Below are 16,992 nucleotides of genomic sequence, written 5' to 3'. Positions count from 1 at the left end.
AACAAGAAAGGATGCCCACTGTCACCACTCCTATTGAATATACTATTGGAAGTCCCAGCCAGAGCAATTAGGCAAGAGAAAGAAATATAAAGCATCCAAATAGGAAAAAAGGAGTCAAACTATCTTTCTTTACTGACGATATGATTCTATACCTAGGAAACCCTAAAGACACCACCAAATGGCTCTTGGAATTGATAAACTACTTCAGCAAAGTTTCAGGATACATAATAAATGTAAAAAAAAATCAATTGCATTTCTATACACCAATAATGTTCTAGCTGAGAGCCAAATCAAGAATGCAATCCTATTTACAATAGCCACAAAAAGAATAAAATACCTAGGAATAGAGCTAACTTAGGAGGTGAAAGACCTTTACAAGGAGAACTACAAAACATTGTTGAAAAAAAATCAGAGACAACACAAATAAAGAGAGAAACATCCCACGCTCATGGATTGGAAGAAAATGTATCATTAATATGACCATACTGCCCAAAGCAATTTACAAATTCAATGCTATTACTATCAAATTGCCAACATCATTTTCACAGAATTAGAAAAAAAAAAAAAAAACTATTCTAAATTTATATGGAACCAAAAAAGAGCCCAAAGAGCAAAAACAATCCTAAGCGAGAAGAACAAACCAGAAGTATCACATTACCTGACTCCAAACTATACTACAAGGCTATAGTAACCAAAAAATCATGGTGCTGGTACAAAAACAAACACGTATACCAATGGAACAGAGTAGAGAACCCAGAAATAAAGTCACACATTTATAAACATCTGATCTTCAACAGAGTCAACAAAAAAAGCAATTTGGAAAATACTCCTTTCTTCAATAAATGGTGCTAAGAAAACTGGCTATCCATATGCAGAAGAATGAAACTGGACCCCTACCCATCCCCATAAGCAAAAATTAACTCAAAATGGATTAAAGACTTAATGTAAGACCTCAAACCACAAAAATCCTAGAAGAAAACTTAGGAAATACCTTCTCAATATTGACCTTGGTAAAGAAGTTATGGTTAAGTCATCAAAAGCAATTGAAACAAAAACAAAAATTGAGATGTGGGACCTAATTAAACTACAGAGCTTCTGCACAGCAAAAGAAACTATTAACAGAGTAAACAGACAACACACAGAATGGGAGAAAATATTCACAACTATGCATCCAACAAAGGTCTAATATCCTGAACAACCTATAAGGAATTTAAATCAATAAGCAAAAAGTAAATAACCCCATTAAAAAGTGGACAAATAACGTAACAGATACTTCTCAAAAGAAGACATATAAGCAACTCACAGGCATATGAAAAATACTCATCATCACTAATCGTCAGAGAAATGCAAATCAAAACCACCATGAGATACCATATCATACCAGTCAGAATGGCTTTTGTTAAAAAGTCCAAAAATCACAGATGTTGTTGAGGCTGTTGAGAAAAGGGGTCACTTATACACTGTTGGAAAGCAAATTAGTCCAGCCATTGTGGAGGGCAGTTTGGAGTTTCTCAAACAACTGAGAGTTGCACTACCATTCTACCTAGCAATCCCATTACTGGGTATATACTCAAAGGCAAATAAATTGTTCTTCCAAAAATATAGCTGCACTAATATGTTCATCACAGCACTATCCACAGTAGCAAAGACATGAAGTGTATCCAGGTGCCCATCAGCAGTGGACTGAATAAAGAAAATGTGGTGTATGGAATACTATGCAGCCATAAACAAGCACAAAATCATGTACTCTGCAGCAATATGGATGTAGCTGGAGGCCACTATCTTAATTGAACTAACACAGAAATAGAAAACTAAATACCACATGTTCTCACTTATAAGTGGGAGATAAACATTGGGTACACACAGACACAGAGACAAAGATGGGAACAATAGATGCTGAAGGTTCCAAAACATGACAGAAAAGGAGGGGGCAAGTGTTAAAAATTACCTACCAGGTATTATTTTTACTCCTTAGTTGACAGGATCATTAGAATCCCAAACCTTATCATCCATATACCCATGAAACAAACCTGCACATGGACCCCCAATTTCAACATTTCTAAATCCAGTAATAAAATAATAATAATAATAATAAATTTAAAAACCAATTTTCAAAATCTTGGCTCTATCCTCTAACAATTTCACATTAAGGAAGTTTCTTATCCTATTTGTGCCTCAGGAATAAAAGTGCCTTCCCCAAAGGGCAGCACTCAATGCTAAATGAGTTAACACATCGGAAGTGCTTCCAACCACTCCAAGTAAGAACTGAAAACTCAAAATTTTCCCTATATTGTTCAGAATTTTTTTTAAAGTAATTAGTCTAATGCTTAAGGGTTCACAGACTTCATAAGGTAATCCATTACCCAAGTATAATAACTTATTGAAGAATGAATATGACTCCAACTACAAAACAACATTTTGTGAGGTTGCTTTGTTGTGTATGCTCTTTTTGAGTGGTCTCGATTGGGGCAAATGCCCACCTGTGGACATTTGGCAGTGTCTGGAGAAATTTTCGGTTGTCTAATGAATAGAGGCCAGGGATGCTGCTAAACACTCTACATTACACGGGACAGTCCCCCACAGCAAAGTATTGTATGATTCAAAATGTCAGTAGTGCCAGGATTGAGAACTGCTCTAATCTGTGACCAACATATGGTTCTGTTGTTTCCAGAGCCAGACGAGTAGTCAGATCTAGGTTCCAAAGGGCATATTTTTCACTGTTAACACCTGTTGTATCAAAAATTACTCAAGCTGCATCCATGTCCCTACAAAGGACACAAACTTATCCTTTTTTATGGCTGCATAGTATTCCATGGTGTGTATGTGCCACATTTTCTTAATCCAGTCTGTCACTGATGGACATTTGGGTTGATTCTAAGTCTTTGCTATTGTGAATAGTGCCGCAATAAACATATGTGTGCATGTGTCTTTATAACAGCATGATTTATAATCCTTTGGGTATATACCCAGTAATGGGATGGCTGGGTCATATGGTACTTCTAGTTCTAGATCCTTGAGGAATCGCCGTACTGTTTTCCATAATGGTTGAACTAGTTTACAATCCCACCAACATCATTCTTAGCAAACTATGGCAAGAACAGAAAACCAAACACCAAATGTTCTCACTCATAGGTGGGAACTGAACAATGAGATCACTTGGACTCGGGAAGGGGAACATCACACACCAGGGCCTATCATGGGGAGGGGGGAGGGGGGATGGATTGCATTGGGAGTTATCCCTGATGTAAATGACGAGTTGATGGGTGCTGACGAGTTGATGGGTGCAGCACACCAACATGGCACAAGTATACATATGTAACAAACCTGCACGTTATGCACATGTACCCTAGAACTTAAAGTATAATAATGATAATAATAATAATAATAAAAAGAAAAAAATTACTCAAATTCATAATTTTAAAATTAGGAATATTCTAAAATCCTTTATTTACTTTTATACGATGGAGAAAATAGAAAGACAAATCAAGATATTTTTGATTAACAAAAAAATGACTATTTATACATGTTCTAAAATTATACATATTAAGTAATGTTATCCATAGCGACCAATTATCATAAAGGCCTATGGAGATTTAAAGAGAAGTCAATCTTTGAAAGCCAGATGTCCACTGCTTCTCAGCCTTTTGGCTAAGATCAAGTGAAAGTCAAATGTCCCCAAAGGGCATGTTTTATAGATAACCTTCAAGGATGTCTTCATGCCTATTGGAGACTGAATCAGATTTTTATTCTCAAATATTTTCTGGTGCTCGACTTTAAAAAACAAATTTCTTCTTAATGGCTTTCTTGGTTAGAATTTCATCTTATTTTGTCCCTGTATCAATAGCTCCTTCCTTCCTCCTATATGTCCAAATGTCTTTCATAAGCAACTACTAAGTATGAGCGCTTGTAGTCTCAAGGTGGCCCACAGGACTTTAATTTATTAGCACTGGCTGGTAAAATGCCATCCTAAAAACTTAAGACTAGGCCGGGCGCCGTGGCTCATGCCTGTAATCCCAGCACTTTGAAAGGCCCAGGCGGATGGATAACGAGGTCAAGAGTTCAAGACCAGCCTGGCCAAGATGGTGAAATCCCATCTCTACTAAGAATACCAAAACAATTAGCCAGGTGTGGTGGTGGGTGCCTGTAATCCCAGCTACTCAGGAGGCTGAGGCATGAGAATCACTTGAACTTGGGAGGCGGAGGTTGCAGTGTGCCGAGATTGCACCACTGCATTCCAGCCTGGGTGACAAAGTAAGGCTGTGTCTCAAAAATAAAATTTAAAAAAAAACAAAAAACAAAGTAAGGCTATAAAATAAAAAAAGAGAAAAATAGAAGTCTAATAGGTTGACTATGACGTACATGATATTCAGTTTCCACATACTTAATGCCCACTCTAACATTTCTTCTTCAGAATGAAGATTCAGATAACCCCTCGGGTGAATAATCCAAACAAGCTAAGGAGCTGTGTGAGGGCAAAGGGATTATGGAATGGGTGGAGCAGAAAAGTCACAAACACTGTGACCACGTGGCCAGTCACAGAAATGAGGATATAGCATCTTCACAAATTTTTCTCCTTGATGTGTCACGTGTATATTGGTATGTTTGATTAATTCTTTGTTCATCTCTTGTCTTACTATTTTATTTGGGTTTATTCATGGCTGCATATTTTTTAGATTGGTTCGCAGGTTATAGAATATCAAGGCAGGATTTTGACCTTCCAGAGGAGGCCTGGTATTCATCGAAAACATCCAGTCTCGAAGATGGATGAAACTCTAACATCATCTGAGAAGATGGCTAGTGTGTTCTAACTGTGCACAGTGTCAGATGAGAGCATTTTAAGTGGGAGGAGTTGTTAACATGAGAAGAAAGAAGCAAATGGAGAACAAAAAAAAGCAGGGGTTGCAATACTAGTCTCTGATAAAACAGACTTTAAACCATCAAAGATCAAAAGAGACAAAGAAGGCCATTACATAATGGTAAAGGGATCAATTCAACAGGAAGAGCTAACTATCCTAAATATATATGCACCCAATACAGGAGCACCCAGATTCATAAAGCAAGTCCTTAGAGACTTACAAAGAGACTTAGACTCCCATACAATAATAATGGGAGACTTCAACACTCCACTGTCAACATTAGACAGATCAACGAGACAGAAAGTTAACAAGGATATCCAGGAATTGAACTCATCTCTGCAACAAGCAGACCTAATAGACATCTATAGAACTCTCCACCCCAAATCAACAGAATATACATTCTTCTCAGCACCACATCATACTTACTCCAAAATTGACCACGTAATTGGAAGTAAAGCACTCCTCAGCAAATGTACAAGAACAGAAATTATAACAAACTGTCTCTCAGACCACAGTGCAATCAAACTAGAACTCAGGACTAAGAAACTCACTCAAAACCGCTCAACTACATGGAAACTGAACAACCTGCTCCTGAATGACTACTGGGTACATAACGAAATGAAGGCAGAAATAAAGATGTTCTTTGAAACCAATGAGAACAAAGATACAACATACCAGAATCTCTGGGACACATTTAAAGCAGTGTGTAGAGGGAAATTTATAGCACTAAATGCCCACAAGAGAAAGCAGGAAAGATGTAAAATTGACACTCTAACATCGCAATTAAAAGAACTAGAGAAGCAAGAGCAAACACATTCGAAAGCTAGCAGAAGGCAAGAAATAACTAAGATCAGAGCAGAACTGAAGGAGATAGAGACACAAAAAACCCTCCAAAAAATCAATGAATCCAGGAGTTGGTTTTTTGAAAAGATCAACAAAATTGACAGACCACTAGCCAGACTAATAAAGAAGAAAAGAGAGAAGAATCAAATCGACGCAATTAAAAATGATCAAGGGGATATCACCACCGACCCCACAGAAATACAAACTACCATCAGAGAATACTATAAACACCTCTACGCAAATAAACTGGAAAATCTAGAAGAAATGGATAATTTCCTGGACACTTACACTCTTCCAAGACTAAACCAGGAAGAAGTTGAATCCCTGAATAGACCAATAGCAGGCTCTGAAATTGAGGCAACAATTAATAGCCTACCAACCAAAAAAAGTCCAGGACCAGATGGATTCACAGCTGAATTCTACCAGAGGTACAAAGAGGAGTTGGTACCATTCCTTCTGAAACTATTCCAATCAATAGAAAAAGAGGGAATCCTCCCTAACTCATTTTATGAGGCCAACATCATCCTGATACCAAAGCCCGGCAGAGACACAACAAAAAAAGAGAATTTTAGACCAATATCCCTGATGAACATCGATGCAAAAATCCTCAATAAAATACTGGCAAACCGGATTCAGCAACACATCAAAAAGCTTATCCACCATGATCAAGTGGGCTTCATCCCTGGGATGCAAGGCTGGTTCAACATTCGCAAATCAATAAACATAATCCAGCATATAAACAGAACCAAAGACAAGAACCACATGATTATCTCAATTGATGCAGAAAAGGCTTTTGACAAAATTCAACAGCCCTTCATGCTAAAAACGCTCAATAAATTCGGTATTGATGGAACGTACCTCAAAATAATAAGAGCTATTTATGACAAACCCACAGCCAATATCATACTGAATGGGCAAAAACTGGAAAAATTCCCTTTGAAAACTGGCACAAGACAGGGATGCCCTCTCTCACCACTCCTATTCAACATAGTGTTGGAAGTTCTGGCTAGGGCAATCAGGCAAGAGAAAGAAATCAAGGGTATTCAGTTAGGAAAAGAAGAAGTCAAATTGTCCCTGTTTGCAGATGACATGATTGTATATTTAGAAAACCCCATTGTCTCAGCCCAAAATCTCCTTAAGCTGATAAGCAACTTCAGCAAAGTCTCAGGATACAAAATTAATGTGCAAAAATCACAAGCATTCTTATACACCAGTAACAGACAAACAGAGAGCCAAATCAGGAATGAACTTCCATTCACAATTGCTTCAAAGAGAATCAGATACCTAGGAATCCAACTTACAAGGGATGTAAAGGACCTCTTCAAGGAGAACTACAAACCACTGCTCAGTGAAATAAAAGAGGACACAAACAAATGGAAGAACATACCATGCTCATGGATAGGAAGAATCAATATCATGAAAATGGCCATACTGCCCAAGGTAATTTATAGATTCAATGCCATCCCCATCAAGCTACCAATGAGTTTCTTCACAGAATTGGAAAAAACTGCTTTAAAGTTCATATGGAACCAAAAAAGAGCCCGCATCTCCAAGACAATCCTAAGTCAAAAGAACAAAGCTGGAGGCATCACGCTACCTGACTTCAAACTATACTACAAGGCTACAGTAACCAAAACAGCATGGTACTGGTACCAAAACAGAGATATAGACCAATGGAACAGAACAGAGTCCTCAGAAATAATACCACACATCTACAGCCATTTGATCTTTGACAAACCTGAGAGAAACAAGAAATGGGGAAAGGATTCCCTATTTAATAAATGGTGCTGGGAAAATTGGCTAGCCATAAGTAGAAAGCTGAAACTGGATCCTTTCCTTACTCCTTATACGAAAATTAATTCAAGATGGATTAGAGACTTAAATGTTAGACCTAATACCATAAAAATCCTAGAGGAAAACCTAGGTAGTACCATTCAGGACATAGGCATGGGCAAAGATTTCATGTCTAAAACACCAAAAGCAATGGCAGCAAAAGCCAAAATTGACAAATGGGATCTCATTAAACTAAAGAGCTTCTGCACAGCAAAAAACACTACCATCAGAGTGAACAGGCAACCTACAGAATGGGAGAAAATTTTTGCAATCTACTCATCTGACAAAGGGCTAATATCCAGAACCTACAAAGAACTCAAACAAATTTACAAGAAAAAAACAAACAACCCCATCAAAAAGTGGGCAAAGGACATGAACAGACATTTCTCAAAAGAAGACATTCATACAGCCAACAGACACATGAAAAAATGCTCATCATCACTGGCCATCAGAGAAATGCAAATCAAAACCACAATGAGATACCATCTCACACCAGTTAGAATGGCAATCATTAAAAAGTCAGGAAACAACAGGTGCTGGAGAGGATGTGGAGAAATAGGAACACTTTTACACTGTTGGTGGGATTGTAAACTAGTTCAACCATTATGGAAAACAGTATGGCGATTCCTCAAGGATCTAGAACTAGATGTACCGTATGACCCAGCCATCCCATTACTGGGTATATACCCAAAGGATTATAAATTATGCTGGTATAAAGACACATGCACATGTATGTTTATTGCAGCACTATTCACAATAGCAAAGACTTGGAATCAACCCAAATGTCCATCAGTGACAGATTGGATTAAGAAAATGTGGCACATATACACCATGGAATACTATGCAGCCATAAAAAAGGATGAGTTTGAGTCCTTTGTAGGGACTTGGATGCAGCTGGAATCCATCATTCTTAGCAAACTATCACAAGAACAGAAAACCAAACACCGCATGTTCTCACTCATAGGTGGGAACTGAACAATGAGATCACTCGGACTCAGGAAGGGGAACATCACACACCGGGGCCTATCATGGGGAGGGGGGAGGGGGGAGGGATTGCATTGGGAGTTATACCTGATGTAAATGACGAGTTGATGGGTGCAGCACAGCAACATGGCACAAGTATACATATGTAACAAACCTGCACGTTATGCACATGTACCCTACAACTTAAAGTATAATAATAATAAATAAATTAAAAAAAAAAAAAAAAAAAAAAAGAGAAGAAAGAAGTGTATGTATGTTGAAGGACCCAAAGATGTGAAATGTAAACATCTGTCATGATGTTTTTCTGTCTAGCGTCTTCTTCCTCTGATGCTTGGGGTATCCTCTCTTAGGAGAGGCTAAAATATTCTCAGCGTTGTCTGCAGTAGGGGCTCAGGTTTGTGACCCGGTCTCTATTATTCAGGTGTTTTTGTGCCATTCAAGGACTAGTGATACAAAAAGGGAGGAACTGCCCAGAATTAAATGTGGTGAGACTGACACTAGAGGCAGTAGTAAGTCCAGTTTCCTGAATAACTAGTGTTAACAATTCTAGGATTATCTGGTGTACCATGGGTATCAGCAGCACACACAACCCTGTCTGGGCCCCCCACAAAAAACTGCATCGATGCTTCATAGAATCACTTCTGTAGAATGATTTTTTAAATGTTTTTCTTGATGGTAGTCAACTCCAAACATTATTCTCAGAGATTATGTGAGCTATTAACACTCCTTAATAAATGTGCTTTCTGTTGAAACTAACCAAAGTTTGCATCTGTTGCTTGCAACTATAAATACCGGATGATGATGATAATGATGATGATGATACATGGAAGCTTGGTAAAGGCCATTGCCACCACACCCAGCTAATTTTTGTATTTCTAGTGGAGACGGGATTTCACTATGATCTTTTAAAAACACCACACTTTCTTAATTACTGTAGCTTTATAGAAAGGCTTAGAAGCAAATAGTGCAAATCCTCCAAATTTGTAATTCTTTTTCAAGAGAATTTTGGCTGTTATACACCATTATAAAATACTTGAGATCAGAAAATAACTACTTGTAAGGGTTAAAAGGAACAAAACCCAGTGCTACAATGGGCCAGGAGCAATGCTTATTCCCATCAATCAGACCAGAAGAAAAAAACCCCGCTAATTTATAAGCCTTTGCATAGAGTACCGAGAGCTTCTTGCCTCAGCAGTGCTGAATAATTAACTCTAGAGTAAATGCTGCTCTCGTCCTACCTAACAAATTCGAAAAGCAAGACCCAAAAGAATCAAACTAATTCCAGGTAATTTAATTGAATCCCAGAACAAAGTTCATAAATATTTAGAGGAATACAAAAATACCTAGCACTCAAAATGACAAAAACTCACAATGACTATCAACCATGTATACAAAGGAGCAGGAAAATATGACCAATTTTAAGAAGGAAACTTTATCAGTCAAGAAAGACCCACTTGGTAGACTGAAGTGAGCGGTTGCTTGAGCCCAGGAGTTTGAGGATGTAGTGTGGTATGATCTCACCTGTGAAGTAGCCACAGCCCTCCAGCCTGAGCAACATAGTTTGAGATTCCATCTCTAAAAAAAAATTAAGATTAAAAGAAGACCCAAATCTGGTATAGGCATTTGAACTAGCAGTGAGAAACATCAAAGCAATTATTATAACTGCAATCATACGTTTAAAAGATTAAAGTCATGGAAAATATTTTTAAAGAACCAAAACAAACTTCTAGACATGAAAACATACAGTCCCTAAAAGAAAAACACAACTGGATGGAATTAACAGCAGGATTATGCATTGTAAAAAAAATTAGTGAAGTTGGTGACACAGCAATAGGAACTATTCAAAATGAAATACAAAGAGGAAAAAGAGCAAAAATCTAACTAAGCATATATAAAATATGAGAAACTTAATCTACCTAATTTACATGTAATTGGAAAAATATTTGGAGAAAGAATTCCCCCTCAATTACCAAATTTGATGAAAACTATAAATCCAAAGGTCAAAGAACCTTGGTGATCCCCAAGTACACACACACACATACACACACACACACACAAAACTATACAAAGACATATAATAATTAAATTGCTTAAAATCAGTAATAAAGAGAAAACCTTAAAAATTGTCAGAGGGAAAAAATATACATACAAAAGTACAAAAAGAATGATGAAATCTGACTTCTTATCCTAAACAATGCAAGCCGAAGATAGTGGAGCCACATCTTTTAAGTCAGAGATGAGTAGAAGAGAGGGATTGTAAATGAGCATAGGGAAGGTCTTGGAGATCACCTCCAAATGTTCATTATCTTGATTGTAGTAATGTTTCCACTGGCATATACAGATATCAAAACTTACCAAGTTTTACACTGTTAGAATGTGCTGTTTACTGTAGGTCAGTTACACCTCAATAAAGCTATTAAAAAAATAAATGTATGAAAACAAGGTCAACTTCACTAATAATGAAATGAGTATGAATCAAATCAACAATGATATTTCTTTGTCTCTTTCATGTGCCTGAATATATCATTTTGATCTTAGTAACTAATGCTCTTGATAGTCTAGTGAGAAATGACACTCAATGAATTTTTAATAGAAACACCACTTTGGAAAACAACTTGGAAGTAAGCCTCAGAAACTTTGAGCCATTAGTTCCACTTCTAGTCATATACCAAGAAAATAATCTCAAACAGAAAAAATATTTAATCCAGAATGATTTTTCAATGCAATATTATATGTAAGAGTCCAAAAACTGAACTCAAGGCGACTACTGTGAAAATAAACAACACAATGGCTTTGCACACAGAAGTTTATTTCTTCCTTACGCAAAAATGCAAGCCAAGGGGCATTCTTTCATCCACTGATCAGAGATCCATACTTGCTCTGTCATGAGATTCTGCTATCTCAATACATGGCTTTTACAGGCACTTGTGACAGGGGAAGAGAATATGACAAACTCATACGTTTACTGCTTCTGACCGGAAGTGAACCACGTAATTTTACTCACAGCCCATTGGCCAGCACTAATCCCACGTGCCCTATCCTGAATAAATGAAAGGCTGGTAACTGTGGAACATACAAAACAGCACCACAGGCGCTACTATAATCCACAAGACAAGAATTGCTTTGTAAAACATTGCCTAGCATAGCTCATGTCTTGGATATCCACCAAAAAATATTACATAGAAATTTAAATAACGTTTTAAAAGAGCTGTTAATAACATGAAAGAAAGCTTATGCTAGGATGTTTTAAAAAACACATTATAAACTTCCATATTTTACTCATTCATCTTGCAGCCTTGTGATTTCAGATTAAATCATTTAATCTTTATACATCTTATTTTGTTCATAAGCAAAATGCAGAAAATATATCTCCCTCATCAGATTTCTGCAAAGAAAAACAAAACAGCTATGCATGTTGAATTCTTAGCCTAGTGCCTAAATCTATAAGCTTGTCAAGAAATAATACCAATTTTAAAAATGTATTTTTATCTATAGAACTCATCATCTAATACATATTATATATTCAGTTTTTGGAATTGCTTATTTTTGGTTTCTTCTCAATAGAGACTCAATAGACTTTTACTTGCTTAGTGACGCATTCCTAGTATCTAGAACAGTGCTTGGTACATAGAAAGTGTGCAAAAATTATATGTCGTTAGGGGTCTATATGGCTATAGAGTGGTAGCACAAGGGAGTCTTGTGGTAATGGAATAGTTCTGTACCTAGATTGTGATGGGTATACAAATCTAAACACATGATAAAGTCACATATAACTATATATGCATATATACAAATGAATGCATATAAAAGTAGTAAAATCTGAATAAGCTCTGTAGATTATTCAGATAATCTATTTCCTGCTTGTGCTATTGTACTATAATTATGCAAGATGTTACCATGACAGAAAACAAAGTAAAGGGTGCACAGGAATTCCCTGCACATTTTTCTGCAACTTCTTACAAATCTATCCTTATTTCAAAAGGAAAACGTTTATTAAGTTGCTGCACAAATAAACGCAATTTGCAGCTATGTTTTAAAAATAGAAATTTGAAAAGCGAGAAGTAAATCTTTCTTTGGACCTTGTAACGATGGGATATTTATTTTTATCTTTCTATCTTTCTCTTAAAATTCTTAATGGATAAAAAATTAACATTAGGCCTTAATTTTTGGTTTGTTTCTTTATTTCTTCTTTAGCTATTCATTTAATCTCCTGCCACAGGAAGAGGCTTTCAAATAATCTTTGGAATTTAAAGGCATCAACCTTACCTCAACTTCAGCCCCTAATTCAAGCCCCTAATTTGCACTAAGGTGAGAGAAGGTCCATGGAGCATAGTGAACCACATGGATTCTTAGAGAAGCTGTTTGGAGGTTTTCTGATCCTCACAATCTCTCTAAAAGGCTTTCTAATCTGCTTGCCTGCCTTCTGCCACTGCAACAGTCTATTCTTCTTGCTTAGAATTGGAAAACTCATTGAAAGAACAGATTTAGTTTGTGTTTTTTAGCTACTTTGCCTAAAGGAAATATTTTCTCCTTGCCCCACCCACCTGAAACAGAAAGAGATGCTCTGTGGGCAAGTAGTTGCAAAGCCCAAGCCCACGACTAATTCTTTCCATTCCTGGAAGGCAGTGCAGCTTTTACAATCATACTCATTTAGTTAATTTAATACAAAAGAACCTCCTTTCTTCTCCTTTATGCCACTTTACCAGATGGCCACTTGGCGATAATTTTCATAAATCTGTTGGAACTAGTAATCTCCCAAGGTGCAGAATGTCTCTGATAGTACTTCAGTGAGAAGGCGGTATCAGAACCAACGCCTAAGAAAGAACTTCATTAATAATAATAATAAAGCACATTTTCACAAGAGTACACTATTTCTAAATGGTTTTGTAATTTCTTTCCACACAGCTCTATAAATTTCCTAAGCACAGAAGTCCCATAAGTTGTCTCTATAAATAAATCTCACTGAATCATGGGGAAGCTCCACAGCAAAACTCCAGCCCCCTCCAACCTCCAGTCAAGCCCAGAAAGAAAGATGGCGACGTCTATGAACAATAATTCTGCTTTTCACGCTCTTTTCCTACTTTTTTAATCTCCAGGCTGTTTGTCTGTCTCCTCACCACTTCTGTGAAGGTAAATCTCACTCTAAGCACATGTGAACTACAACATTAGTAGCAAAGAGGGTGTCTTTACCCCTAGGAGTTTCTGAAATATAACACATTTAGCTTAAAAGGCTGCAAGGACAATGGGGACAGAGGGACAGTTCCATGGAAAGCAGTCCTAAAGCTTGTGTGCGGTGGAACCTTTGGAAATGTGTGAAACACAGGAAGGTGTGTCTATGGGTTAGAAGTTCTGTAAGCCCAAAGGGGACAAAAGTGTCCTTGATGTTTATGCTTCTGTTTTTCTCATCTCAGAATTTTACGGTCCTGACCTATTCCTTTTTTATTGTGCAGTGTTGAAAGGGATTCCTCTCTCCTCATTTCCACAGCGTGAAAACTAAGGTCCCAAGAAGAAAAAAGGTTGCTTAGCATTACACAAGAGTTAATAACAGAGCACAGGCTGCTTTCCCCAAGTTCTCGGTCTTTCATCTTGCTCTTCTTACTACATGACCGTTAGAGCTGAGCTCATTCACCCACTGGCTCCCTGTGTTGGGAGACAGGAGGCAGGAACACCCCACCCAACTCTCACTCTTGGCACACAGGCCCAGGTGCAGGCATGACTCCTGATGGTGGAGGAGGACACAGCCCTCCCTCTTCAGTATAACTTTCCCACTTCACCCCCTCCTGACCTTCCCTTCAACTTCTCATTTGAAAATCAAAATTGTACTTCATATTTAATTTTCCAACAACTTAATATTTAGACAAATAATTTTAGTACATATATGTATATATGTATGTACTTGATTTGTATATACTTGATTTTGTATATATACATAAATACACATATTTATGTACTTAAGTTTGTTTGTATACAGAATAAAAGGAATTCTTTGGTCAGTCTTCCACACAAGAGATTGCACAGACCTGGAAATATAAATAAACTTTCTGTACATTAATGTGTATATTAAAAGTAAGATGGTGGAAACCAGTGGTACGGTGTTCCTATGTTTATATTGGGAACAAGTGATACTGTATATAAAAAAAAAGAGATGTTCTAAATAATTAAATAAAAAGTCTTATGTATTTGTACAAATACAAATAATGCCAAATTAGTGGCCTTAATGATGCCATTGGTGCCACAGTTGGAAAGAGTGACTAGTTGGGACTGTAAGGTAGGATACACTAAATTAACTATATTATACGAGAGCTTGGAAGATACCCCCTTAATCAGGTAATGATCATGAACATCATTAGTAATTGGATAAATTGAGATCATGTGACATCTGACAGAATGAAGAGCTCAGCTTCACAGAAGTGATGATCTTGTTAAAATGCATAACCTGAAACTAATCATAAGGAAACACCAGGAAGATCCAAAACAAGGAAATATAAAATAAGTGTCCTGTAGTGTTCAAAAGCGTCAGTCATAAAAGTCAAAGAAAGACTGAGGAACTATTCCAAACTGAAGGTTAAAGAAAGATAACAACCAAATGGAACACACAACTCTAGACTAGATCCTATTGCTATTAGCGCCACTATTGAGATAACTGGCAAAATTCAAATGGGGTATGGAGATTAGAAAGTAGTGATATATCAATGATAGCTTTTCTGATTGTGATGATTATATGAAGCTTATATAGGAGAACTTTCTTAATATTCAGGGGTGATTTGTGGCACTATTTTAGCAACTTGTTCTCACATGGTTCAGGGAATAAAATGTTCTCTACACTTTAAACTCCTGTAGAGTTTGGACAATTTAAATGGTGTTGATTGCATCCTTATAATGCCCTTTTACATACTCCTTTGTTCACTATTTTTTAATGTATTTCTAAAAAAAAAAAAGTAGTTCATTTTTTCCACATTTTAAAGTATGCTAAACAAGGATGCCTTTTATAATCAGTGTCAAAAGAACCTGCTGTTTTCCAAACAGAGGAGTACCCCAGGCTTGAACCAGAGTTGTTAAGACATTTTTAATATCCTGCTTTAAAATAGATTGGTTTTTGTTTTTCCTTTAGGAGGATGTTAGGGCATTTTTTTCCTTTCTCCACACCACCCTATTTGAATTTCTTAAATGGGATTGAGGTGGGGCAGGAGAAAGGGGTACAGGTTTAGGGTACAGAGGCTATATATTTCAGGGACCAGAAAAAAAAAAACTTACAAATGTTTCCATTAGATAGTGTAAAAACTATGACTGCTTGAGAAGTCTGTCAAAGAAAATTGGTGAAATCTTTCCAGGAATGAGTTGGCTAGCATAAATGTTTACTTCTGTTAAAAGGCAAAGGCAGAAATTGCCAAATAAAGATGCCAGAAAAATAGATTTCCTATCAATATGTCATACAATAAATTTAAATAAAGTTTTAAAAACATAAGGAATTTTGTAGCATAAACCAAAGTAGGAATGGGACACAATCTCATTCCATAAACTTTGAGCAGTGAATATAATTTAATAGAAAATACAGGTAGGGCACAGTGGTTAACAACTGTAATCCCAGCACTTTGGGAGGCCAAGGCAGGCAGATCACGAGGTCAGGAGATCAAGACCATCCTGGCCAATGTGGTGAAACCTGTCACTACTAAAAATACAAAAAAATTAGCTGGGTGTGGTGGCGCATGCCTCTAGTCCCAGCTACTTGGGAGGCTGAGGCAGGAAAATTGCTTGAACCCGGGAGGCGGAGGTTGCAGTAAGTCGAGATTGCACCACTGCATTCCAGCCTGGCCACAGAGCAAGACTCCATCTCAAAAAAACAAAACAAAACAAAAAAACAAAAAAAAAAAGAAAGAAAAAGAAAATACAATGGCATTTGCTGAGCATTTACTATGTGCTAGGCTTTCTTCACACTACATCTTATACAAGAATGTATATTTGAAGCCAGACTATTTGGTTACAAAATCTGCCTCCATAAAAATAAGAGTCTGGTTCATCTTGGAATGATGCTTAAACACTATCCCCCACTCATTCTGCCAAAGGGCCCACTCTGAGAGATTGTACAAAGGAAAGAAGTTTACAAAACACTAAGAATTCCAACTGATATCATCCTGTCTTCAAATAGTGGCCTGAGGTAATGAGTAGCCCCGAATAAGTCAGAATATTATCCTTCAAGTGTAGAAATGTTTTCCTACCTCCACCAGTGTCTTCTCAGAAACCCAAAAATAACCCCGCAGCACTCACAGTTTCCACCATTCATGGGTACCATTCCTTAATGGGATATCCCCCAATCACATGGAGAAAACCCCACACTTAACAATATTTCAAATGTTCATATTGTGGAGAACCACTTACCTGAGCAATTCTTTGGTTTCCTTATTGAATTCTAGTGAAACTTTTCTTCTGGAGCCTGTCAGGTCACCTTGCGAGGCTGTATCTGCTTTCCCTATTCAGG

General features: G+C 37.1%; 1 protein-coding gene across 7 annotated transcripts in view; it reads right to left on the bottom strand.

The window, feature by feature from the left end:
• LOC708012 (olfactory receptor 2F1-like) overlaps positions 1 to 16,992 on the bottom strand; it is a 98,009-nt gene extending 81,017 nt beyond the window's left edge. For 3 of the 7 annotated variants that reach the window (XR_013415680.1, XM_077997618.1, XM_077997617.1), the window contains exons 1-2: positions 16,893 to 16,984; positions 10,038 to 10,091 (exon numbers count right to left, since the gene is read on the bottom strand). The gene's annotated coding sequence lies outside the window, so the exon portion shown is untranslated. Of the gene's footprint in view, positions 1 to 10,037; positions 10,092 to 16,892 lie in introns of all 7 variants that reach the window. The other 4 variants (XM_077997622.1, XM_077997621.1, XM_077997620.1 and 1 more) reach the window with 3 other exon arrangements.

This window comes from Macaca mulatta, chromosome 3 (assembly GCF_049350105.2).
Source record: "Macaca mulatta isolate MMU2019108-1 chromosome 3, T2T-MMU8v2.0, whole genome shotgun sequence".
Taxonomy (NCBI): domain Eukaryota; kingdom Metazoa; phylum Chordata; class Mammalia; order Primates; family Cercopithecidae; genus Macaca; species Macaca mulatta.
Note: the sequence above shows the minus strand (reverse complement) of the source record. Positions and strands in the feature narration are given on the sequence as shown.